Source organism: Bos mutus, chromosome 13, assembly GCF_027580195.1.
Source record: "Bos mutus isolate GX-2022 chromosome 13, NWIPB_WYAK_1.1, whole genome shotgun sequence".
Classification (NCBI taxonomy): Eukaryota; Metazoa; Chordata; class Mammalia; order Artiodactyla; family Bovidae; genus Bos; species Bos mutus.
In genome coordinates this window covers 56086545-56113518 of record NC_091629.1, presented here as the reverse complement: position 1 = coordinate 56113518, position 26974 = coordinate 56086545, and the positions used below count along the sequence as shown (strand labels likewise).

General features: G+C 44.5%; 1 protein-coding gene across 7 annotated transcripts in view; it reads left to right on the top strand.

Moving 5' to 3' along the window:
* PTPRT (protein tyrosine phosphatase receptor type T) overlaps positions 1–26974 on the top strand; it is a 1153310-nt gene that overhangs the window by 42851 nt on the left and 1083485 nt on the right. The gene's annotated exons all lie outside the window — the stretch shown is intronic.

Sequence of the window (26974 nt, the reverse complement as noted above, 5' to 3'; positions counted from 1 at the left end):
TTGCACTCATCTCACACGCTAGCAAAGTAGTGCTCAAAATTCTCTGGGCTTCAACAGTACATGAACCATGAACTTTCAGATATTCAAGCTGGATTTAGAAAAGGCAGAGGAACCTGAGATCAAATTGCTAACATCTTTTGGCTCATAGAAAAGGCAAGAGAATTCCAGAAAAACATCTACTTCTGCCTTATTGACTATACTAATGCCTTTTACTATGTAGATCACAACAAACTGTGGAAAATTCTTCAAGAAATGGGAATTCAAGACCACCTTACCTGCCTTCTGAGAAATCTGTATGCAGGTCAAGAAGCAACAGTTAGAACCAGACATGGAACAACAGACTGGTTCCAAATTGGGAAAGGAGTACGTCAAGGCTGTATATTGTCACCCTGTTTATTTAACTTTTGTGCAGAGTACATCATGCGAAATGCTGCGCTGGATGAAGCCCAAGCTGGAATCAAGATTGCCGGGAGAAATATCAATAACCTCATATATGCAGATGACACCACCTTCATGGCAAAAAGCGAAGAGGAACTAAAGAGCCTCTTGATGAAAGTGAAAGAGGAGCGTGAAAAAGTTGGCTTAAAACTCAACATTCAGAAAACTAAGATCATGGCTTCTGGTCCCATCACTTCATGGGAAATAGATGGGGAAACAGTGACAGACTTTATTTTCTTGGGCTCGAAAATCACTGCAGATGGTGGCTGCAGCCATGAAATTAAAAGACACTTGCTCCTTGGAAGAAAGGCTATAACCAACCTAGACAGCATATTAAAAAGCAGAGACATTACTTTGCCAACAAAGGTCCGTCTAGTCAAAGCTATGGTTTTTCCAGTAGTCATATATGGATGTGAGAGTTGAACTATAAAGAAAGCTGAGGGCCAAAGAATTGATGCTTTTGAACTGTGGTGTTGCAGAAGACTCTTGAGAGTCCCTTGGATTGCAAGGAGATCCAACCAGTCAATCCTAAAGGAAATCAATCCTATATATTCATTGGAAGGATTGATGCTGAAGCTGAAACTCCATTACTTTGGCTACCTGATGTGAAGGGCTGACTCACTGGAAAGCACCCTGATGCCTGGAAAGATTGAAGGCAGGAGGAGAAGGGGCCTACAGAGGATGAGACGGTTGGATGACATCACCGACTCCATGCACATGAGTTTGAGCAAGCTCCGGGAGTTAGTGATGGACAGGGAAGCCTGGCATGCTGCAGTCCGTGGGGTGGCAAAGAGTCAGACCCGACTGAGCGACTGAACTGAAGTACAGAAGTGAGCACAAAGCCATGTCTCTCCCTTCACCCCAGGTCTTCTCCCAGTCACACCCCACAATACTTGATGCTCCTTGCCTACTGCTCCTCCTCCTCTGGCTTCTTTGTCCTGGGTGGGGGGACTCTGGGAGCTCTTTCCTTTCCAGCCTCCTCTGTGGGCTTGCTGTCTCAGTTGCAGTGTGTGTGTGGGGTCCCGTCCCAGCTTCTCTCTTCCCTGTTTGCTTTGCACCTGCCACTGGTCCTGGTGAGCTGAGATGGGAATCGCATGGGGGAATCTCTGCAAACTCAAGTGCCTGGTTCCTGCCTTTGGAGGCGGACAAGAATCTCTAGGGACAGGAGCCTGCACGAAACTTCCCAAGGAGTTCAGGCTAGATTTCGCCTCTCAGCTGAGAGCGGTCAGCCTTTGTGATGCCACCCATAGCCAGTACCTTTACACGACAGGGCCCCCCAAATCTGTGCTTCCACCTGAGACCCCTTGTCTGAGATTTGGACCTGAGCCAGAAGAGGCCCTGCCCACTCCCCCCCATCCCTGTCATTGCCCCTTTGTCCAGGCTGGCACCTCTTGGACTCTACCCCTGTCTCCCCCAGTGGCCTTTCTGGATAGCTGTAATCCTGTCACCCTGCTTCATAAAAGCTCTTGAGCATCTCCTCGGTGCTGTCACTCTGGGCTGGCACTTGGTGGGCCCTTGGCGAGTTTTTGTGGAATGAGTGAGTGAATGCATGGATGTGTAAGTGTTAAGTTTTATTCAAGTGCCGAGTTAGCAACCCTGTGAGCCCTGTAGGCAGACCAAGAGCCAGAGCTGAGATTTAGAGCCAGTGAGCTGTTGAATTTATTTGAGATCAATTTGCTGAAGACTTTGGAAAGTCACTAGGAGGAGAGGGGAGCAGAAATGGGTGTCACTTGTCTTTGTCTAAGAGTCATAGGAAGAGAAAGGTGGAAAATAACTCACAGTGATGGGGTGGGGAGGCTTCTGATCCTATTGGGAACCCTTCAGTGGTCCATAGGACCCCCTTCTTATTGGGAGAAGAGGAGTTCTTGCTAAGGCAGGATCTCCCAAAAGTGTGATGCTCCCTGGTTTGAATCTGGCTCTGCCACATGCTGGCTATGGGCTTCTGGACAAATTCTCAGTGCCTCAGTTTACTTATTGTAAAGTGGAGATCATGGTGTCTGTATCCAGGGGTATTCATGCAAGTCTTTGAGAGAACGTGTCTATAGCCAAAGAAAGCGTTCACATTCATAAAGGCTCTGTGCAGTCTCTTGCTGATGGTGTGTGAAGGCAGCGGTGGTAGCATTACCTGCTTTAATTGGACAGGCACCTGACATTTACCATCCCTGTGTCTCCAGCCCCTCAGGTAGAATCTAGTGCATAATAGGTGCTCAGTGAAAACTACCGAATGGATGCTTGTGGCCTGGGTCCTGATTATTTAATGTAGGTGGTTGACTGGCACTATCTGCCATGTGGTTGATCTGCAACAAATTGTAGCTATCACTCTTGTTATTTACCCGGAAATACAAAAAGTGGCTGTGATGGGGCTTTATGCTCTTTTGTAAAGCATAAGCAGCAGTGTGATTCCTTCAGGTCTTTAATGGAGCCACAAGAATTGCCATGCTTTGCTTTCATCAGGTAGGGCTGTTTTCCTAGCAAGGACACGCTTGGGGACTTGTTCTCATTTGGTGAGAGAATGGGGGCCAAGACCTATCTGTTTCCATGGAGGGTGTAGAGAGCACACAGTTCTGCCATCTCCATCTTCAGAATTTCAAGTCCTGCCTGGGGTGCAGCTCTGTGGCCATATTTGTTCCATTTCCCTTCAGTGCTGGCTTAGAGCCTTGGTCTTCCTTCCAGCCTCCTGCTCACATCTATCATTTTTATTTGGCTGATCAAACCCTTCTAGTACTTTGGGCCTGATTTGCTGTTTCAAGGTCTCCTCCACGCAACACTGGGCCCTTCAGGAGCCTGTGGCGTGGGCACAGGTGCTTTTGTTTGCATCCTCCCTTTGCACCTCTCTGGCCATCCCCATTGGCAGAGGAGGGAAGAGATGGCAGGGAGGATTGAAACAGCTTGCTTCGAGAGCTGAGATTAAGCTTGAGGCTCCTGTACCCTGTGTCGGGTGATCTGCCCTTTGTGCCACGCTCGCCTTGCTGGGAGCCCTTCGGAGTGCACCACAGCTGAGTGCTAACTTCTCTTAATAGGATGACTTGGAGCCCTTCTGTGGATACCTGACTATTGGCCTTGGATGTCTCTCCAGTGATTGCTTTTATGTGGACTTTGTATCAAGAAACTCTTATAGGAATGAAGTCAATGCGATTGAAAGCACCTCTGTGTTGTAAAGCCTTACACAGATACCGAGTTTGTAAACAATCCATGTGGTCATTTGTAAAGATGTCTGTCCGTTCCCCCCTGACCTGCATCCGGGCACGTGCAGTGAGATGCCAGCTCCGCCCATGAAGGGGAGGAGTCTGTTTTCCCACTCTTTGAAACTGCTGCTTGGTCCTGTGACTTGTTTTGACTAATGAGATGGTGGTAAATGGGACACCGGCTGAGGTTTGAAGTGCCTGTGCGTTGGAGCAGGTTCCCTTCTGCCCCTGGGATCCCTGCTGCCACCTCTAACTGAGGAAGTCTGCTGGATGATGACACACATGTGACCCAGCTGCCCCCACCACCCAAGCTAGCCTAGAAGCAGAGCTCCCTTAGCTGAGCAGCCACTGATACAGACCCATGATTGAGTCTGACCTGGATCAGCAGAAGAACCACCCAGCTGAGCCTGGATCAAAGTCCTGCCCCACAGACTCATGGGGTAGATAAATGGTGGTGGTTTGAAGCCACTGAATTTTAGGGCTAGTTTGCTACACGGGGAAAGCTAACTGATAGAATTGACTTAATGGCCAGTGATTTTTTTTTTTTTTTCTTAACTGAAAGGATTTAAGGAAAAAAATTGCAAACCCATTTGCTACAAGATTTCTTAAAAAGTAACTCTTTTTAGGGGCTGTGAAATACCCACCCAGTTTATCACCCCAGCATTTGTACTTAAATTTTGCAGAACACATGTGGATTTTGAGTATGGATTTCCAAGTTGGAAGAGAATCTTTGGCCAGAGTGAGTCCAAATAAGTGACCACACCAGACACAGGGGTTAGTCGTGTCTGAGAATTCATGATCCAAGAAGTAAGAAATTTAGCCAGAAATATCCTGAGCATAGCTCTGGCAGTTGGGAGTAATTGACTGAAAACTACAGACTGCTTGGATTCAGTATTGTAAAAGATAATTTCACACATGGTGGTTCTGTAAGGGTATTAAGGCTCAAAAAAGTAAACTGGATTAAGAAGGCCTAGTGACTATGAAGCACTGAATGGAGGCATTAATAACTGAAAGTGTGGATGAAATTGAGGAACAACAGACTCAAAGAGGAGCAGATGAAGTGAAATCGGATGAGTTCAAATTGGCTCTAATATTCTAAACCGGAAGATCTCATCCCATTGTATTAATAATAATAAAAAAAAAGACAAGCATGCTGTACACATCACACATGCATACAGACGTGCACACATAACCCAGAGATCTGCTAACTCTTGTCCACTGACAAGGGGATCCACTTCGAGAAAGTGGCTCATTGTGTGTGTGTGTGTTGATGTGCAGGACGGGTATGTAGTAGGTTATTCACTGCAGTTTTCCTTGTACTTGTAAAAGACTGGACATAATGTAAATGTCCTTTCTATGGAGGACTATTGAAGAGAAAGAACAAGATCTACCAAGTATTAATACAGAGCAAGATCCAAGACATAGCAATTGAAAAAAGTATGGGACTCTGCCTAGTGGTTTAGCGGTTATGTAACAAAAGGACACACACAAACACACATATGTGCACGTATTTGTATCTAGTAATACTTCGTGGACTACACGCATAGCCTACCGCCAGAGGGCAATGCCAGAAAGCGCTAGGCATCAGTGCCTGGTATAGGAACCAGGTGGCATGTGGTCAGGATGTCGCCGGGCAGGGGAGGCGTGGGAGGGAGGTTTCATTGTATGCTCTTTTGTGTTTAATTTTCACTATATTTCTGGATTATTTTCATGAAAGTCATATAAAACGTATTTAAAATATTGCTCCTGTTCTGTATTAAGCTTCTGGAAGGCTTTTGTGGCCTCATTCTGATGAGGTATGGCACTCCGATACCTGGAGGTGGTGAGGGAAGTGCCCACTGTGGCAGAGGAGTGATAAGGCCAGCTTTGGGATCTTTCTGGGTTCTGGGTCTGGTGTGGCCATTTTCGAACTTGGACCACGTTGGTTGCTTTGTCCTTGAATTCCTCATCCATGACCTCAGAGAGGAAGACCACATTCTTCCCCGCTGGGAATAAGCAATGAACGATGTGCGTGCTCTGAGTCTGGTTCAGTCTCAGGCTCCCTGGCACTGCCTGTTGTCAGCCGTAGCCGAGTCTTCATGGTGGGGTTGTCCACGCCCATGTGGGCTCAGGTGGGATATTGAGCGAGGCAGTGATGTCTCAGTGGGGCCTCTTTGAGCAGCATCGCCTGTCCTATGATTCTAATCCAAGAGAAATCACACAGGCTTGGAAGCTGAGGAGTGCAGAAGAGTGCCAGAGAAACACCATGATTCTATGTGAGCACAAACAGAGAACATAAAAATTTAAAACTAATTGCACAGAGGAACTTTTCTGGCAGTCCAGTGATTAAGACTCCATGCTTCCAATTCAGGGGGTGTGGGTTCAATACCTAGTTGGGGAACTAAGATCCCACCTGCTATGTGGCATGGCCAAATTAAAAAAAAATAGTAATTGCATTGGGGAGGAAGACATGAGCAAAAAGCTCAGAGATACAAAGGAGCCAGGAAGTTGAGGAATTGGTGGGAACTCCGGCTGAGTTCCTTAGCAGCGTTACTGGAAAGCAACACCTCTTACTGTCCCACTGCATCTCTGTTAGATTAAATGGATTAATATTGGTGGAAATTGTCACTGGCGTTAGTGAAGTACAGTGGGCGACTTTTCTCATGGCTTCAAAGTAGAACCTCCACAGTGATACACATGGTGGAAGGGACTTGATGAATAACTGATCTGAATCATGAGTTTCACAAATGCCTGAGTTCATGTCCAGAGAGGGTGAGTGGCTCTCCTATGGTCACACAGGGAGGAAGCAGGGAGCCAGGACTAAGCCTTGTCGCCATATCTGCTGCCTGGCCTCCGGTCTTGCTGTTTTGCATGGCAGCGGCTCTGTGTCCCCCCAGGGGTGGTCTGGTATCATGTTGACATGACTCTGGCATGTGATAGCAGTGTCGATGGCAAGGTGTGGCTGCGAGGCTGTGTGGGGCTCTGCCTGGGGACATGGCATGAGATTGGGAAAGGAAAGAAAGGGGTTCCACTTTGATCCTCCAGTGTGTGAGGGTGCAGGAGAAGGTGCTGGTGCCCCTGTCCCGAGCAAGGGGGTTTTGTGATCTTGCCAGAAGGTGGAATTGTTACTGAGGTTAATGACGGCAGCAGTGACTCATCTGCGGAGGGACCCTCCCTAACCTCAGTACTGAGGCTCAGGGATTTATTGTTCGGACGTTGGTCCTCACAGAAGGCCGTGGGGTAAAGGCTATTGTCTGTTTATAGACGAGGAAACAGGCTCTGGGAGACCCCATGGCTTCTGTGTCTCAGGATGAGGGAAGAAGGAGCTCGGGTTGGCTCAGCTCCAGTGCCCACCATGCTCCCAGCTGCCATATCATCCAGCTCTGTCTTCCAGGCCAAATAGGGTGGCCTGTGTGACCCGTTCTGGTCTCACTCCTCTTTTTGCTTTGCATTTCTGAGTGTTGCCCTTGGAATGGAAGGAGCCTACTTCAGACCCAGAGCTTCTGAGGCTGTTCTGGACACTGGAACCTTGGCGCACCCGAGTCACGTCCAGATGTCCAAGGCAGTCCTCCCAGAGCTTCTCACCAGCACCCGCCTCAACACTTGCCCTGTGGCTGGCACTGAGCTGGAATTCCATACCTGTCATTTGAGTCCTCACCGCTATAGGCACTGTTATTTTACTGATGAGAAGCCCTGGGCTCAGAGAAAGTAAATAACTCCAGGTCACCCTGTGGGTGAGAGTCGTAGGCAGGACTTGAATCCATGCAGCCTGACCCCCAGAAACCAGGCTGGGGTTCTTTTATATTTTTAATGAACTGGAAAAAAGGTGTCCTCCCTATGGACATGTCTCATGCCTCTTGGTCTTTCCTGTGCTGTAGAGTTCAGGCCCTCTTTTGTGGCAGCTCATGGTTACTCTTCCAGACCTATGTATGGAGGCCACAGCTCACTTGGAACTGTGTGTGTGTGTGTGTGTGTGTGTTGGAGGGGACAGCCAGAGGTGCTTGACAATGTGGGGCTGAATCTCTGCAAAGGCATCTGTCAGGATGCCAAGGGTAGTCTGGGTGAAGAGAGGTCAGAGAGATGACGGGTTCTGCTTCAAGAGGGTCCCCCCTTTTAGAGCTGGCCACCTTTGAGGAAACAAGCGAAGGGACCAGCTCACCTTTCATGGGGTGTTTGCATTGGCTTTTTCTTCCCACCTTCCTGTTCTTTTGAACCTTGTAGCAGGGGTCAGTCAACTTTTTCTGTAAATAGTGAGATAGTAAATATTTCAGTCTTGCAGTTCTTGTCACACCTAGTCAGTTCTGATATTGTAGTGGAAACGACTTATAGACAATATGGAAATGAATGGCAGTGTATGTGTTCCAAAAAAACGTATTGACAACAATGAACAGGGGGCCAGATGTAGCCCATAGGGGTTAGTTTGATGATCCCTGCTCTAGAGAAAGCAAACTGGGCTTTTGGGGGTCAGAGGCCTTGGGCACAGTCCCTACACTGCCCTTCAGTTACCAGGTTACCCCTGACCTCCTCCTTCAGAGCCTCGGTTTCCTCTTCTTGGGAGGAAGTTGGACTAGACCCCTAAAGGGGTGGTTAGGAGAGGATTTGGGGTTCCCACTCATCGGAACCCTGAGTGGGTACTGGTAGAAGGCCAGAAGACAGGGAAGGGAATTGTTTAGCTGAGAGTTGACCTTGATTCCAGAATCTGATGACATTTCTGTGCCAAACACTGCAGTAAATTGAGCAGAGAGTCTCCATGAGTAACAGAAAAATCCATTGTATGGCTGCTGAGCACCTGGGGAAAGCCAGGGGGCCATGTCTTCAAATAAGTTCAGGAACCTTTGTGGGAGGAATAAAGAAGTCTGCAGCTAGGGGGAATTCAGAAGCAGCTCTAGGTGACGATGTTACATACGCTGCCTCATGAATTTTAACTCTGGAAATTAATTCGTTTTAGTAGGAAGACAATGAGATTGAGCACAGACTGGGCGGAGGCACAGCACTGAATGGAAAGTGTTACCAGGGCTGAGGGTGGGAAGGTGTCTGGGGGTGTGGCAGAGTGTTGTATGTGCGCACGTGCGTGTATGCGTGTGGGTCTGTAGTCCAGAGGAGTGCACCCGTCTTAACATTTCCATTAAGCCACTGGAATTGGGGGTAAGCAGCATGTTAATGTGGAGAAGGAAATGGCAACCCACTCCAGTGTTCTTGCCTGGAGAATCCCAGGGACAGGGGAGCCTGGTGGGCTGCCGTCTCTGGGGTCACACAGAGTAGGACACGACTGAAGTGACTTAGCAGCAGCAGCAGCAGCATGTTAATGTGGAGAAGGCAATGGCAGCCCACTCCAGTACTCTTGCCTGGAAAATCCCATGGATGGAGGAGCCTGGTGGGCTGCAGTCCATGGGGTCGCTAAGAGTTGGACATGACTGAGCGACTTCACTTTCACTTTTCACTTTCATGCATTGGAGAAGGAAATGGCAAGCCACTCTGGTGTTCTTGCCTGGAGAATCCCAGGGATGGGGGAGCCTGGTGGGCTGCCATCTGTGGGGTCACACAGAGTAGGACACGACTGAAGTGACTTAGCAGCAACAGTAGCAGCAGCAGCATGTTAATGACAACCCACTCTAATATTCTTGTCTGGAAAATCCCATGGACAGAGGAGCCTGGCGGGCTACAGTCCATGGGGTCAGAGGAGCCTGGTAGGCTACAGTCCATGGGTTCGCAGAGTCGAACATGACTGAAGCGACTTAACACACATAGCACGGCACATTAATGGAATCAGATTGCTGATAATTCAGTCCATTTGGTGGTCTTAGAAATTACTGTTGCTCCCTGAAAAGGCCAGAAATCAGGAAAAGGGAGGGGAATGCAATGAAATTATTTTTTCCAGGAATTGTTTATTGTGTTACCTACAATGCAGCAATTCCTCTTCCAGGCACCAGCAGTGAAGAAGGCAAAGTCTTTGTCTTTATGCACTCTGCTTTCTAGTGGAATAGAATGACCATGAAGAGGGATATGATTGTACGGCAGGGTAAAAGGGTGAAGTGGGAGGGTAAAGACAGGCATCTGAAAGTTAGGCCAGGTACTGCAGAAGGAATCATAGCATCGAGAGCTCTGGCTTACTGTTAATTACTTGTGCCAAAGTCAGGCTGCAGCCGCTCAGGTGAGCCAAAATAACAGGTGATTAAGCAGCAAATAATTTATATTTGGTGATGAAAAGCAGAAGAGCTAAACCTCTGCTACTCAGAACCTCTGGGGCGTGAGTCTCACTTAATAGCTGAGTTTTCTTCCACTGGGCTATGGATTTAAGCATCAACATGATTATTTTAAAAACTTTAAACATTTGCCTGGCAGGGAAAGTACCATTCTGTGTTTAGAGAGAAGGCTTTTTAAAAATTTATTCCACGTGACTCTGCCTTCTGAAACAGAGGAGATCAAATGAAATTGAGATGCCCAAGGTCTGTATCAGGAAACACACACACACATATGTACACACACAGGTGTGACCGTGAGCTTGCTTTAATGCAGCATTTCCTTAGGGGGTATGAGATAGCTCTGCCCCTGTGTGCAGCGGCTCCCTGATAGTTGTACTTTTTGATATTTCATGTTTGCTTTGAAGTCTTTATTTTTTTTCCTTGCCTGCATTGTATCTCTCTGTAGCAGTCCCTTTCTTCTTTATTAGTCTTCGTTTTATTTGTTTGCTTACATGGAATCATATGTATATGCTTGTGTGGAGAGCTTTGAAAACTACAAATTGGAGGAAGAGAATTATTACCTACAATTCCACCTCCTGGAGACCATTAATATGAATATTCTGATCCATAGTCTCTCTGACTCTCCTTTTTTATGAAAATGGGGTCACAGTGCACATATTGCCTGGTGATGTGCTTTTTTCCCACTTGATATCATGAATATTTGTCAGAAACGTGTGTCTGTAGCAGTACTCTAAGTATGTGCGTGTGTTCTTGCAGACATCTTGCATCAGAAGTGGTCAAAGGTACATTAAAGTTTAGGGACTAGAGTAATACCCTCACTACTCAGCTGCAGTAGTGGTCACATTCTGCCATTCTAGCGACACCTCACGCCACTCCGCATAGTTTTTTTCTGATTAAAAACAGAATACAGGTGTATCACTTCACTTGTAAATCCTTCAGAAGATGTGTTAAGCCAGAAGTTCTCAACTGGGGACAGTTCTTCCCTCCAGGGGACAAAAGGCAGTTCCTGGAGGCAGTTTGGGTTGTTGCTGCTGGGGATGGTGAAGGTTGCTATTGGTGTCTGGCAGGTGGAAGCGAGGGTTGCAGCTGAACAACCTGCAGTGCAAGGACTGCCCTCCAGAACAAAGCCTGCTGCTGCTGCTAAGTCGCTCAGTCGTGTCCGACTCTGCGACCCCAGAGACGGCAGCCCACTAGGCTCCCTGTCCCTGGGATTCTCCAGGCAAGAACACTGGAGTGGCTTGCCATTTCCTTCTCCAATGCATGGAAGTGAAAAGTGAAAGTGAAGTCGCTCAGTCGTGTCCGACTCTTATCGACCCCGTGGGCTGCAGCCTACCAGGCTCCTCCATCCATGGGATTTTCCAGGCAGGAGTACTGGAGTGGGGTGCCATTGCCTTCTCCGAACAAAGCATGATCTGGCCCCAAATGTCAGCAGTGTCGAGGCCAAGAAAATCTGGTCTAACAGATCAAGATTTCAAAAATGCAAGCATAATTCTGTTACCACGTCCAACAAAACTAAGAACAGTTCTTTTATGTCACCATGTTTTATTTCAGTTAAAAAAATAGGTGTAGCTAGTTTGAATCACTTTCCCCAAAGGTCTTTTAATTTCTTTTAATCTCTGATAATTCCCCCGTTGCTTTTCTTCATGGTAGTTATTTGTTAAAGACTCTGGGTCATTTTTCTGTAGACTTTCCTATACACTGGATGTGGCTGACTGCATCTTTATGGTATAGTGTATCACTGTCTCTCTAATCCCCCATTTCTTTGTAAATTGAAGTTCAGATTAATTAGTAAGTTCAGGTGTTGTGAGCTGGATGTATCCATTTAAAACGTCCCCATCAACCTTTTGTCTAATGCACTGGTGTTCACAGTGTGGTCCCTTAATTAGCACCATTGTCACCTAGGAACTTGTGAAAATTCTAATTCTTGCATCCTACCCTGATCTACTGAATCAGAAACTCTGGGGGTAGGACCCAACAATTTGTGTTTTATCAAGCTCTTCAGTTGTATTGGAGTTCTCCAACATATAAACAGAGAGAGAGAGGAAGGGAGGGAGGGAGAAGGACTGAGAATGAGAGAGAGAAAGAGGGAATGATGTATAATAAGGGACTGGTTCACTCAGTTAGGGAGGCTGGCAAGTCCAGAATCTGCAGAACAGATTGGTGGCCTCGAGACCCAGAGAGAGCTGATGGCACAGTTACAGTGCCAGAGTCAGAGCTGCAGATGAAGCCCAGAGGCAGGCTGCTTTAGAACCAGGAAGACCCAGCACTACAGGGTTCCTCTTGCTTGCAGGGAGGGGCACGGCGGGGAGGTCAGCCATTTTGTTCTGTTCAAACCTTCAAGTGATTTGATGAGGCCCACCCACATCATAGAGGCAATCTGCTTTCCTCAGTCTACTACGCTAAATGTTACTTTCATCCAAAAAACCCTCATGAAGATGTTTAATCAAATATCTGGGCACCCTGTGGCCAGTCAAGTTGACACATAAAATTTCTCATTACCCTAAGTGATGCCGATGCGTGGTAGAGTTTGAGAATCGCTGTGCTAATTTTTTGTTTTTATTTCCACCATTTGATGAACTCTGTGTGTGCTAATGGTTTTAACAGACATTGATGGACATTTTCTAGAATGGTTTATTTCACTGAAGATTGCAAAATGGTGTTTCAGATTCCTTTGTTTAGCATTTAACTGTAACTTTTGGATGAGGAAGAATTTTCCCTCATTGTCTTTGCTTACCCTGAAGGACAGTATTTGCAGGAAAGACAGGATAAATGCTTGATTTATTCCCTATATTTCTATTTCCTTTTTATTGAGGCATAACTTACACATGATAACATGCACAAATCTTAACTGTACAACTCAGTGAATTTTACACATGCATACACCCATGCAGCCATCATCCAAGCCAAGATATAGAACATTTCCAGAATCCCACTCCCCCGTACCTCCTCCTAGCTGGTGCTCACTCCCTGCTTTCCACAGCAAACAGTCGTGCTTAAGCTGTGTTTATGCTGTCCTTTTCTGCCCAGTTTATTTTGTATGTAATCAAAATAGTCATTTGTTTTATACACAGTTTCCGGATTTGGTTTCATGTTAGGAACTTCATTATACAATCTAAGATGATAAAATATGTTACTTCTCCTCTTGTTGTTTCATTGCTAAGTCATCTCTGACCTTTTGTGATCCCATGGACTGTACCCTGCCAGGCTCCTCTGTCCATGGGATTTTCCAGGTGAGAATACTGGAGTGGGTTGCCATTTCCTTCTCCAGGGGAACTTCCTGACCCAGGGATTGAACCCGCATCTCCTGCATTGGCAGGCGGATCCTTTACCACTGAACCACCAGGGAAGGCCCGCCTTTCCTCTAGTCTTAATTAATATGTGCGTGCAGACACATACACACGCACACTTTTGATTCACGTTTTCAGTGACCAGCTAGTTGTCCCTAACATCATTTATTGAATCCTGCCTATCTTCCTTACTCATTTGAAATAAACCCTCTTTTATCTTATATTAAATTTCCATGTAAACACGAGTCTACATCTGGATATTCTGTTATATATCTCTGTCTTTTCCTGCCATATAGCATTCCGATGTGTTTTACCATCTGGTAGTCCAAGTCATCCCAAATCTTCCCAGTTACCACAATTTCAGATTTTTTTTCTGACTGACTTTATTCTTCCAGAAGAATTTGGGGATCACGCTGTCAAGGTTTATAAATTTGAATTTTTGATTGGAATCACCTCTTCAATTATCACAAAATTGCCCACTTTGATATCACAAAGTTTCCAAGAACAACGTATTTGGTGGACTCAGTAGTTCCTTTTTGTCCTCCAGTAAAACTGTCCAAAGTTTTGTATGTTTGTGTAAAATCCATTCCTAGATATTTTGTTTATCCTCCTTCTTTTGGGAAGTATCTTTTCTCATTTACTCTATATAGTTATTAGGGTAGAATACTAAGAATAGTATCCAGCTCTCTCACTGAAATCTAGTTTTTTCTATTAGCTTTGGGTTTTTCAAGTATATTAATACAGTCAGCTACAAAGTAGATTTTACTGTCTCCTTTGCAGTATATGCTACTTCTTTGTTCTTTGTAAAGTTGCTTGGCTGTTCCGGGTCTTGTGGCTGAGCTCTTGGTTGCAATGCGTGGGCTCTCCGGTTGTGGTGAGCAGGCTTAGTTGCCCTGCCACATGTGGGATCTTAGTTCCCTGATCAGGAATCCAACCTGTATCCCCTGCCTTGGCAGGCGGATTCTTAACCACTGGACCACCAGGGAAGTCTCTTATTTCGTTCCTTTCTAATTGTATCCAGTAGCACATAGAGTACAGTGTTAAGTAACGGTGGTGAAAATGGGCATCTTTTTTTTTTTTTTTTTTTTTAACCATTGTCTAATGGAAACACTTATAGGGCACCCCTCTTGAATACTCTGTTCATTATCTTGTGATATGATAATAGTGTTGGTGATAATGGTATATATCTCTGTGTGTGTGTGTGCAGAGTTCTGTTTTAATTTTCAAGAGTTTTCTTTTTTTCTTATCAACTCAGGCATAAGTGAAGAATTTGATTACATGCTTTTTTTTTTTTAAAACTACTGAATTCACCATAAAATGTTTACTGTATTAACATGGTGATTATTTTTAATGGGTCCTCTTCTTGAGATGAACCTTATTAGGACGTGGTGTGTTATTTTTTTAAAATGTTTTTCTGGTTTCCATTTGATAAGTGCTTAATTAGGATTTTTGCTTATGTTCATAAGTTAGATTTTTTTTTTGAGTTCTTTTTTCTGGTCTTTCTCTAATTGTTATCAGTATTATTCTGGCTGTTTTAAAAAAATAAAGCTTGTCAAAATAAATCACCTCTGAATCATCTATGTTTAAGTGTTTTTTTGAGGGATGGCTCTTTGACCAGAGAGAGGGTGTTTTTATTTTGTTTTTAATAAGTCACTTTAAAAAACTTGAGTTTGGTGAAGGGAAGTTGTTTTATTTTTTGTCAAGTTACTTTTAAAATTAGATCAGCTTAGTTTTTTTTGACCTAGATTGTTTGCTTTTGTTTTCTGCCTCTCTGTTTCTGTTCTTCTGTGTCCTCTTGATTCTATATCCCAAAATCCCCTCAAAAGAACTCTTTGAAGTTGGGAAGGGGGAATGAAGATGGAGAAGCAGCTGAGCAGCTAAAGGCAGTGTTCCGTTTGGTAAGACCGGAAGGGAGGAAGTTGGCAAAGGATCAGTCCTTTTTCCCCATCAGAGTGGAAAGATAATGGGACCAGAAAAGGGCACTGAGGCAGGGCTCAGCCAGCGCGTGGTTGCGTACATTAGAAAAAGATGCAGACCCTCGCAGCTGAGTGCATGGAGAGTGGGGGTTTTCAGCTCCCCTGCCATTCTGTGGGGGGCACCATGCAGAATCAAGAGTGGTGGCCCTGGCACAAGGGCTCAGAGCTCTGCCTTCCCTCCTCACACGGGGAGGGGTAGAGCCTGTTTGAAAGGCTGGGGAAGCCACCTGCGCCTTCAACCTCTATGCCCTCCCGCTTTCAACCATTCACTGAACTAATTTCTGAATGACCTGGCTTGGCTCAGGGCTAGGCAGGAGGGAATAAAACGAGCACACCAACAGGACCCTCACGGAGGACCCTTGTGGAGCTTACATCTTTGTAGGGCAGATGGACAGAAAGCACAATGCTATGCATATGCAGGTCAAGAAGCAACAGTTAGAACCAGACATGGAACAATGGACTGGTTCAAACTGGGAAAGGAGTACATCAAGGCTGTACATTGTCACCCTGCTTATTTAACTTATATGCAGAGTACATTATGTGAAATGCCAGGGTGGATGAAGCACAAGCTGGAATCAAGATTGCTGGGAGAAATATCAGTAACCTCAGATATGCAGTTGGCACCACCCTTATGGGAGAAAGCAAAGAGGAACTAAAGAGCCTCTTGATGAAAGTGAAAGAGGAGAGTGAAAAAGCTGGCTTAAAACTCATCATTCCGAAATCTAAGATCGTGGCATCCGGTCCCATCACTTCATGGCAAATAGATGGGGAAACAATGGAAACAGTGACAGACTTTATTTCTGTGGGCTCCAGAATTACTGCAGATGGTGATTGCAGCCACGAAATTAAAAGATGCTTGCTCCTTGGAAGAAAAGCCGTGACCAACCTAGACTGCATACTAAAAAGTGGAGACATTACTTTGCTGACAAAGGTCCGTCTAGTAAAAGTTACGGTTTTTCCAGTGGTCGTGTATGGATGTGAGAGTTGGACCATAAAGCAGGCTGAGCACCGAATTGATCCTTTTGAACTGTGGTGTTGGAGAAGATTCTTGAGAGTTCCTTGGACTGCAAGGAGATCAGTCCTAGGTGTTCATTGGAAGGACTGATGTTGAAGCTGAAACTCCAGTACTTTGGCCACCGAAGAGCTGACTCATTTGAAAAGACCCTGATGCTGGGAAAGATTGAAGGCAGGAGGAGAAGGGGCCTACAGAGGATGAGATGGTTGGATGGCATCACTGACTCAGTGGACATGAGTTTGGGTAAACTCCGGGAGTTGGTGATGGACAGGGAGGCCTGGCATGCTGCGGTTTATGGGGTTGCGAAGAGTCAGACACGACTGAGCGACTGAATGGAACTGAAAAAATATATTTCAGATTGTGATGAAGAGGCTCTTGTGCTGATGTGCTATTGTGATATGCATAGTTTGAGAATGTACTGGGACATGTGTCCCAGGCTTACAGCATGGGAGCTGCAGTTGAAAGATACCAACAGTTCCCTAACTTTGAAGCCCATTGCCCCAGCCAGGTCTGAATTTCAGGCAGAGTAGGCCTAGGGCTGGTAGCCTGCAATCTGATATTTGGTTTTCTTTTAAATGTGCTGCAGGACAGTCTGAAGCCAAGGGTTGGGTACTCCTGTGATCTTAAAGCCCAGATCCATTTACTCAGGTGCAGTGGTAGAAGTGGGAAGTCTCTTGAGGTTCTCCATCCCTTCTCCCACTTCTTGATATTAGAGAAGTCTCTTCTTAATGCTGGAACTTTTTTCCCTTTTATGCCTTAATCCAGTGAATGTGCTCCTTTGCCTTTTGGCCTTTCCTATTTTGTGACCCCCCCCCCCGCACCCATTTTGGTGGTGCTGGGACAGGGTGGAAAGGGTGGGTCGGCAGTCTTAAAATCGTCAAGAGCAGTAAGCCATATGATTTGTTGTTGGAGCTTGAACCTTTCAGATCTCTGCATTTTGTCATCTGTGATAGTCCCAATGCAGCAACTGGTCCAAGACAAGACTGTAGACCAGCCGACGGGTGTCATTCCTTCATCTTCCATTGTTAAAAATTCTCCAATGCTTTTTGAACCTATTTGTCCTTTTTGATGGTTGTCCACAAAAGTGTGCAGCTGAACACCCCCTCACTGGCCCAGTGGAGGGCCTCAGGCTGTCTTCGCCTGCCTCTAACAGGATTACCTGGTACAGACTTGCTCTGTTTCTCGTTATTTGTGTGGTCGGTGTCTTTGTCATCTTCATACACGTTTCATCTAATTATCATTGCCTTTCTTTGCTCAATGCTTGAAAATACAGTATAATTCTCAAAAGGGTCATCGTCATTACAATGGAAAGAATGAAACTCTTCTGAAGCTCATATTGTTCCATGGCAATTGTCAATACAGAAGATCAAGCAGTATTCAGATACGTGGTTGTTGGAGGAAAATTGGGAAAATTAATCAAAATGAGACCCAGCAGAACCAAGTGAGAAGTGGAGGTTAGCCCAAGCCGGCATGCAAAGAAAAAGCCTCCCCTGCCATCAGAATCTGACCTGGGCCCCAGTCTCTCTCAGCTCAGACCCTATATCCTCCCATGGAGAAATTCTCTTTGGATTGTCAAATTAGAAGGGGTTTGTGTCCCCCTGCCCTGGCCTCCTGAACCTCTTTCTGAACCTAGCCTGGCAACAGGATGCTACAGTGGTACTCAGTGACGCCTTAGTGTAATGGCTTGGACTTCTCTGCTTTATCATCCCTTGTGGGTGATGCCTGTTGCTGCAATCACATGGCTAGGGAATGGCCTAGGAACTTGCTAGACATGATGGGCCCTCCAGTCTTCTTTGGCTTTGATACTAGTAGGTGCATTAGGGTGTTGCTGTGTCCTGGCCGTGTCTTGTGATAAGCCTTTCTTCTGATGCAATTTTTTTTTTCTCATCTAAGGTTAAGGAAGAAGCCAAAAGAGAGAGAAATAGTTCACAGCCATAAGTAATTTTGTCAAACAATGTTTCATTTTCTGTTGCACAGAAAAGAAATGAAAGTGATAATTATAGGGCTATTCTTTGTTCTTGCAAAATCCATAGTAGGTTGGGTGGCTCACCTGGGCAGCTTTCCTTTAAGGGATGGTTCTGGGACCCAGCTTAGAAGCTGCACTCCAGGGACATTTGTTCCTACTAGTAAGCCCCGCTGCTGGATGGAGTATTCCTACTCTTCCTGCTGCTTCTATTACTATTTATTACACGGCACCTTTGTCTCCTGCTGAGAGTGGAAGGGAGACTGGGGCTGAAATGGAGGTGTTGGTGTCATTCTTAGAACACAAGTTTATTTTCCATGTTTACATCATATAGTGACTCTAAAATCTGTGCTCTGACTTTGGTAACATCTTTCTGTGTTGTTGGGAAGTAGTGGCATCTCAGTTGAAAAGGAATAGCTCAAGAAAATGATAGCATTCCAGGAGAATCTTTTCCTTTCTCATGTATGCTCTTTCATTTATAGAGAGAGAGAGATGCAGGATTGTGCATTCGGGCATGACTAGACCAGTGGGCGAGCCCATTTTACAAGTATAACAACAGTTTCTTTCCTTCATATTTGGTCAGACTCCAGATCTTCAGCTCCTTTCTTTCCATCTTCAAGCAAGACATAAACAAGGACTAGGTACACAGTCTTCAAATGCTTGAGTCCATTTTTGACAAAACTTCTCCCTAGTGCCGTTCACTTTTTAAATCAAGTACCCTATCCACAATGCCTCCCTAACCTATGTCATTAAATTACCACCTTTCTCTGGCTTTTCTTTTCAACAACATAATTTGCCTTTAATAATTAATATAAAAGAATTCAAAATGTAATCACTGTGCTCACATAAAAGCTTTCTAATCAGTTACCAGAATCTGTGGGTCTGCGACAGAGGTCTCCCCAAGGGTTTCAGAACCCCATTTTCCCAAGCTTAATTCCAATAGAAACCAAATTTATAATGCATTCTCCTGTAGCTGGCCAGTCCTTTGAAGACAAAGAATGGGTTTCAAATGAACAGTGATCCACACAATTGCTTTAAGGTTCTTTCAGAGTGAAAATAATGCCAAGGTTTATCACATGGAAATTAAAATGGAAATTTTGCTCAGGCCAAGTCTAGATTTAAGCATGGTGATGCGAATGGGTGCCAGTGTCCAGGCTAGCTACAGGGCATTCTGTTAATCTTAGCCTTATTTTCTGAGAGAGTCTCTTGATGAGGGGGTTATATTAACAAGGATTTCTGTCCTGCAATCTGTGAGAAATGAGTTCTGAGTTCATTGTGTAGGCTTGGTCATTTATCTGTCCATTCGGTGTGAGGGGTAGGATGAGGGCAGAATTGGGCATCAAGTTGGTCTGAATTTGAACCCCAAATCTAATTTCATTCTTATTTTGAGTGAGTTAACTTATCTTCTTTGAACCCTTATTTATCATTTCCTTAATTACAAAATTAGGATACTACTTAGCTTACAAATTTCTCTTCAGTGTGCTGGGCATTTATGACTGCCCAGTACTCTGTGTTAGCTCACACATTTCATATCTTTATTTCTAAAAGTCAGTTGATGTTCATCCCAGTTTAATTTGCTTATTTATGTTAATTGTTATTTATTATTCACTGCACCTTATTCCCACTCTGCAGGAGGGCAGGTGCCTTGGTTTCCTACACTGATGTAGCAGGGTGCCCAGCATACAGTAGGTGCTCAATAATTATATGTTGGATGGGTGAATGCATGGTGAATGCATTAGTGACCGTGTCAGTTACCTACACATTGTACAGCATCTCTTTGAATTGGGCTGTGAGGTTTTCATTCCCGGTGATTCATCTTCTGAATTGTGTTTTGTATGAGTGCTCATTAACTCTAATCTTGGCACTGCCTGAGTGATGAGTGGACTGGGATCTAAATTCATGGTCAGGGGAGCTGGTCTGGGATGAATCCCTGGCCTCAGTTACTCCTCAGAGGGGACAAAACCTATATGCAGAGATGTTACCAGATTGTTGTGTGTGCAGAGTCTAATTTATAGTTGTCTAGGGTCTCCTGAGAAGAATGTGTATTTATATCATTACTAAACAGTAATTGATTACAAAGCTCAGTTGTGAAATTTACAATTATTGAATTACTCTATGTTAGCACATAAATTTCAAATCTTTATTTCTAAAAGTCAATTGATATTCAGTCCAATAAATATTTAATTTAGATGTAATAATGGTGTTAGAGCAAAATTAAATTCTCATTTGGAAAATAAAGAATGACCTGAATAGGACTGAGAGAGGTGACTTGGCAGAGATGAACAGAGAAACCGTTGGTCTAATTCAGCTTCCTTCTGCTTAATTAGAAGAGACTTCTCATACATGGATTTCTCCTATGTCATTTTCTCTTTAAAAAAAATTCTTGTGTTTGTAGGAAATGAAAGTCCTTTATATATTTGTAGGGCTTTAAATTTCATAAAGCTTATTTCAGCTAGGCCTCACGAAAGCCTTTTAAAGTAATTGCAACATGTGTTTTTCTTCCTATTTTGTAGATGGAGAAAGAGAGGTGCAGGGAACTGAAGTGACTTGCTTGGGACATACTATGAGAGAGGGAGGCTAAACTGGGTCCATGGGTCTTCCAGCTGGCTCATACTGTCTCTTAACATCTATGTACTAGTTAAGATGAAGTGCTGTTGCATAAAAGAGAAGCCTCAAAGTAATTGGCTTAAACGAGATGAAAGTTGATTCCCACTTCTTGTAAATGCCGTCTTAGAGGAAGCAATCCTGCTTGTCTAGTGGTAATGAAAGGTTAAAAGAGTCATTAGTAGTAGTGTTAGCCACTCAGTCATGTCTGACTTTTTTTGACCCCGTGGACTGTAGCCCACCAGGCTCCTTATTCAGTTCAGTTGCTCAGTTGTGTTCGACTCTTTGATACCCCATGGAATGCAGCACACCAGACTTCCCTGTCGATCACCAACTCTTGGAGGTTACTCAAACTCATGTCCATTGAGTTGGTGATTCCATCCAGCCATCTCATCCTGTGTTGTCCCCTTCTCCTTCTTCAGTCTTTCCCAGCATCAGGGTCTTTTCAGATGAGTCAGATCTTTGCATCAGGTGGCCAAAGTATTGGAGTTTTAACTTCAGCATCAGTCCTTCCAATGAACACCCAGGACCGATCTCCTTTAGGATGGACTGGTTGGATCTCCTTGCAGTCCAAGGGACTCTCAAGAGTCTTTGCCAACACTACAGTTCAAAAGCATCAATTCTTCAGTGCTCAGCTTTCTTTATAGTCCAACTCTCACATCCATATATGACTACTGGAAAAACCATAGCTTTGACTATATGGACCTTTGTTGGCAAAGTAATGTCTCTGCTTTTTAATATGCTGTCTAGGTTGCTCATAGCTTTTCTTCCAAGGAGCAAGCATCTTTTAATTTCATGGCTGTAGTCACCATCTGTAGTGATTTTGGAGCCCAAGAAATGAAAGTCTGTTATTGTTTCTGTTGTTTCCCCATCTATTTGCCATGAAGCGATGGGACCGGATGCCATGATCTTCGTTTTCTGAATGTTGAGTTTTAAGCCAGTAGCTCCTTCCAATTTACCCCTCTATCATTCACATGGTCTATGACCCTGAGCTTCATAGTCCAGGTGGCTGCTTGAGTTGCGGCCTTTGCATTTGAAGTAGCAAAATGGAGAAAGAGATACAGAAGGGCATATTCCCTCTTTTAAGAAAACTTCCTGGAAGGTCTACCTCTGTTTTTGTGTTCTTGCTTGGAAATTAATCATGTTCATGTGGGTATATCAAAATACAAGGAAGGCTGAAAAACAGCCTTTTACCTGGGTATGGTGTGTGCTAAGTCGCTTCAGTCGTGTCCGACTCTTTGCGACCCTTTGCATGGTAGCCCTTCAGGCTCCTCTGTCCATGGGGATTCTCCAGGCAAGAATCCTGGAGTGGGTTGCCATGTCCTCCTCCAGGGGATCTTCCCAACCTAGGGACCGAACCCCTGTCTCTCAGGTCTCCTGCACTGGCAGGTGGGTTCTTTACCACTAGGGCCACCTGAGAAGCCCAGGCACTGCAGTGCTTGGTAACAACTGGAGTGCTGTTACTTAATGAAGAAAGGAGGAATAGGTCTGAGGAAATAGCTGACAGTGTCTGCCACAGCTAAAAACCCTGGTGTAGAAAGTGCACTGAGCAAGGGTGAGGGCACGCCTGCTTGAATATAGTCAGCTACAGTGGTTTCCAGTTACCAGAACCATTCTGGGTGTTGGGGGCACTGGATACACAGTCGCCTGGGAGCAATATGCACCCAGGAAACAGTTTTACTCTTCCCCCTGTGTTGACTTATCTACAGATTGGTGGTCCAGTGGCTAAGACTCCATGCTCCTGAGGGAGGGGCCTCGGGTTTGGTCCCTGATCAGGGAACTAGAGCCCACATGCCGCAACTGAACAGATCCTGCATGCTGCAGCTAAGACCTGGCACAGCCAAACAAAGGAACAGAAAAAGAGAAGAGAAGAAATGTGGGGGAGCTATGTGGAGTCACTTGCCTCCCTCACATTTGTGGACAGGCCTTTTGTGACACTTCACATGGCCCTCACCAAGTCAGAAGGGTCAGGGGGTTCACTCACATTAGCCTGCAGCATTCCGAGAGCCATGGCTTTCTGTGCCAGCTTGGAGGGCCAAGTGGGGATAGGGATCATTCAGTAATCATTTTTGTGTCTGGTGTCTGCCAGGCACTGGGCCAGGGCTTTTGGATAATGGAGAAAAGTCAGACATGATCTCCATCTTCTAGAACAGGGGTTTTCAAAGTGTGACCCTACTGGCATCATTTGGGAACTTGTTAGAAATGCGAATTGTCAGGCCCTGCTCTAGACTTACTAAATCAGGGACTCCAAGGGTGGGACCCAGCAGTCTGTTTTAATAAGCCCTCCAGGGGATTCTGAGGCATGCTAAAGTTTGGAATCTACTAGAATCTTACCATGATGAGGGATAGCTTGGTGATCAGGAGCACAGGTTTTAGAGCCCCCAGACTAGGTTTGAATTCTGCTTCAGTCATTTGGTAGCTGTGTGGTGTTGGGCAAATTACCCAACCTCTCTGAACTTCAGTTTTCTTGTCTGTAAAAAGGGACAGTGTGTGAGCACTGGCCTCATAGAATATGTTTAAGATTTATGTGAGATGACAAAGGGTTTGATACAAGTAAATGCTTGCTAGATGACAGCTCTCGTTATTTTTCTAGTTTCTCTATGGATGGCTTTATTGTGAATTCAGAAAGTTCAAAGAAATTCATATTCAAATGCCAGAATAAAAAGTGAAACCAAAAGCCAAATTTAAATGATTTTTTTAAAGCATTTGCCATTTTTATTTTGCCTGCCACTCCTTTCTGTCTTAGCATGGATACATCGTGAATTGCTTCTAAAATATAAAGCAGCGTGGTCAAAGGACTAGAAGAGGTATTTTACCAGAGAGGATATGGACCTAAGCATATACAAAGGTGCTGAATCTCACTAGTCATCCAGAAATGCAAATAGAACTAATGAAATTTCACTGCCCTCTTACTAGATTCATTACATGATACAGACGTGGTGTTGAATGCTGGTGAGCGTGTGAAGCAACTGGAACTCTCCTACACTGCTCCTGGAAGTATAAATTTGGCAGACCTAATAAAGCTAATAAATGCATAGTTTATGCGATGTCATTTCACTTTTAGGTACATACTTAACAGAAATGGGTCAACATATTTATTCATAGCCAAATACATGAGTATTTCTAGCAGCGTTATTTGTAAGAACTGAGAAAGACTAGAAACAACTCCAATACCCACTGTAGAATGAATACATTGTGATATATTTATCCAAAGGAATACTTTCTAGCAAAGATAATGAACTGTTTTGTGCAACAAAGTGGGTGAATCTCAGATGACTTTGGGTATGAGAAGCCAGACACAGATGGCAAAATAGTGTATGATTCCATTAGTATTTCAAAAACAAGACAAAACTAATCTATTCTGATAGAAATCAAATAGTAGTTATCTTGGGGGGATGTCAGGATGTTAACTGAGAAGGATCATGAAGGATGCTTCTGTGATGTTAGTCATATTTTCTTTCTTGGTTTGGTTGGCAGTTATCTAAGTGTGTTGTGAAACTTTATCAATCAATATATCTATGATTTGTATACTTTTCTGTATTTATGCTTTATATTAGTACAAAACTGTACTTAAAATAGCTATGCAATAATATGCAAAATGTTTAGAAAAGCAAAAAGCATGATTGAGGGAAGAAATAGGACTGGCACCACCTCAAAGAATTACCCAGTTACCTCAGTGCTCATTGTGTCTGACTCTGTGACCCCATGGACTGAGCCCACCGGGCTCCTCTGTCCATGGGACTTTCCAGGCAAGAACACTAGAGTGGGTTGCCATTTCCTTTTCTAGGGGATTTTCCCGACCCAGGGATTGAACCTGTCTCCTGTGTCTCCTGCATTGGCAGGCAGATTCTTTATCACTGCACCACCTGGGAAAGCCCCTCAGATTTGGAGGGGTCCCACCTAGAAGGATATGGTAATCATTTCATGTTCTCGGGACTCCTGTTTATGTGCAGCTGAGTTAAACAAGGATAACCAACACACACACACCGACAGGCATACCCACAATGACAGAGAGACGCGCATCCCCCAGCAGGCGTAGCCACGATGACAGACATGCACACACACTCCCAACAGGCAGATCCATGATGACAGACAGATACACACCCCAACAGACATACCCACAGTGACACCCCCCCACATACACATACACACATCCAACAGGCACACCCATGAATACACACACACACCCCAACAGGCATACCCACAATGACACCCCCCCCACATACACATACACACATCCAACAGGCATACTCATGAATTCACACACACAGCCCAACAGACATAGCCACGATGATACACACACACACCCCAACAGGCATACTTATGATCTCACACACACACACCCCAACAGGCATACCCATGATGACAGACACACACACACCCCAACAGGCATACCCACAGTGATACCCCCTGTACACACATACACTACACACATCCAACAGGCATACCCATGAATACACACACACAGCCCAACAGACATAGCCATGATGATACACACACATACACACACCCCAACAGGCATACTTATGATCACACACACACCCCAACAGGCATACCCACAATGACATCCCCTGCACACACATATACTACACACAGCCAACAGACATACCCACGATGACACACACACATACACACACCCCAACAGGCATACTTATGATTACACACACACACACACACACACCCCCTCAACAGGCATACCCATGATGACAGACACACACACACCCCAACAGGCATACCCACCATGATACACACACACACACACACACACACACACACCAACAGGCATACCCATGATGATGAACACACATACACACACCCCAACAGGCATACTTATCACACACATACCCCAACAGGCATACCCATGATGACAGACACACACCCACTCCAATAGGCATACCCACAATGACACCCCCCCTACACACATACACTACACACATCCAACAGGCATACCCACTAATACGCACACACAGCCCAACAGACATACCCACGATGATACACACACATACACACACCCCAGCAGGCATATCCACAATGACACACACCCACACACCCATAACTCCCTCCCCCCAACAGGCATATCCACAATGTCTTCTTCTTGTATAGAAGGCAACCAATTTCCTAGAAAACTGTTTTAAAAAACCGGGGTCTGAAAGTTACAGGTAAAGAAAACATCCCCAGTATTATCACTGGTAGTAATGGCAGGAACACTGTTTAGATACTTAATGTAATTTGTCACTATTTTCTCATTAGATATTAATAACTGTGTGGTGAGTGATGAAAGGAAAGTGTGGTTACTGTTAGGTTAAGAATGAGGATGCTAAGCTGATGAGAATTTGTGACTTGCCATGGGACACTCGGCTTTAAGTGACCTTGCTGGGTGCTCAAGCCTGGTACTTCTGGACCTAATTTTCTCACACTGCTATTAGATGGTGCCACGTCCTCAGTACTTGGAGGAAACTCCTGACTCGTTACGTATATCTGAGGCAATATTAAAGACCACACCAAGCATGTTAGGTATATTGCAAACGGTACTGGGATATTATGCCCATTATTAGTGGTAACTATTTTTGCCATTAATCTTAGAAAGGATAAATGTTGACGTAGGGTTTCTTTTTACTCAAAAGGGCTTGTCAGTAAGACTGGATTCATGTACATATGTGATTTTGAGGATGGTTCAAAACATTTGAAGGACCACTGCTTCATCCTTTTAAAGACTAGAGAGATAAACCCAGGTGTACATTGCAGCCCATTATTTAGGCCTATACACAGGATTCTCTCATGAATATAGAGGATGGAATGGTTGGTTTTCAAATTTTAATTTATGAAAAGCTTTCCCATAAGAAAGAATAAATAGAACAATAAAGGAGGAAATAGAAAATCATTAAGGATAAATTGCCTTTTTCCTTCATTTTTAAAAACTGAAATATAGTTGATTAACAAAGTCATGGTAGTTTCACAGCACAGTGATTCAGTTATACGTGTGTGTGTATATACATATGTATACCTTTTCAGATTCTTTTCCCTTAGTTATTGTTGTTGCTAAGTTGTGTCCAAATCTTTGTAACTCCATGGACTGCAGCATGTCAGGCTCCCCTGTCCTTCAGTATCTCCTGGAATTTGCTCAAATTCATGTCCCTTGAGTCAGTGATGCTATCTAACCATCTCATCCTCTTCTGCCTTCTCTTTTTACCTTCAATCTTTCCCAGCATCAGGGTTTTTTTTCCCCTAATAGGTTATTACAAAATATTGAGTATAGTTATCTGTGCTATACAATAGTAATCAGGTCAGTTCAGTTCAGTCCCTCAGATCAGATCTGATCAGATC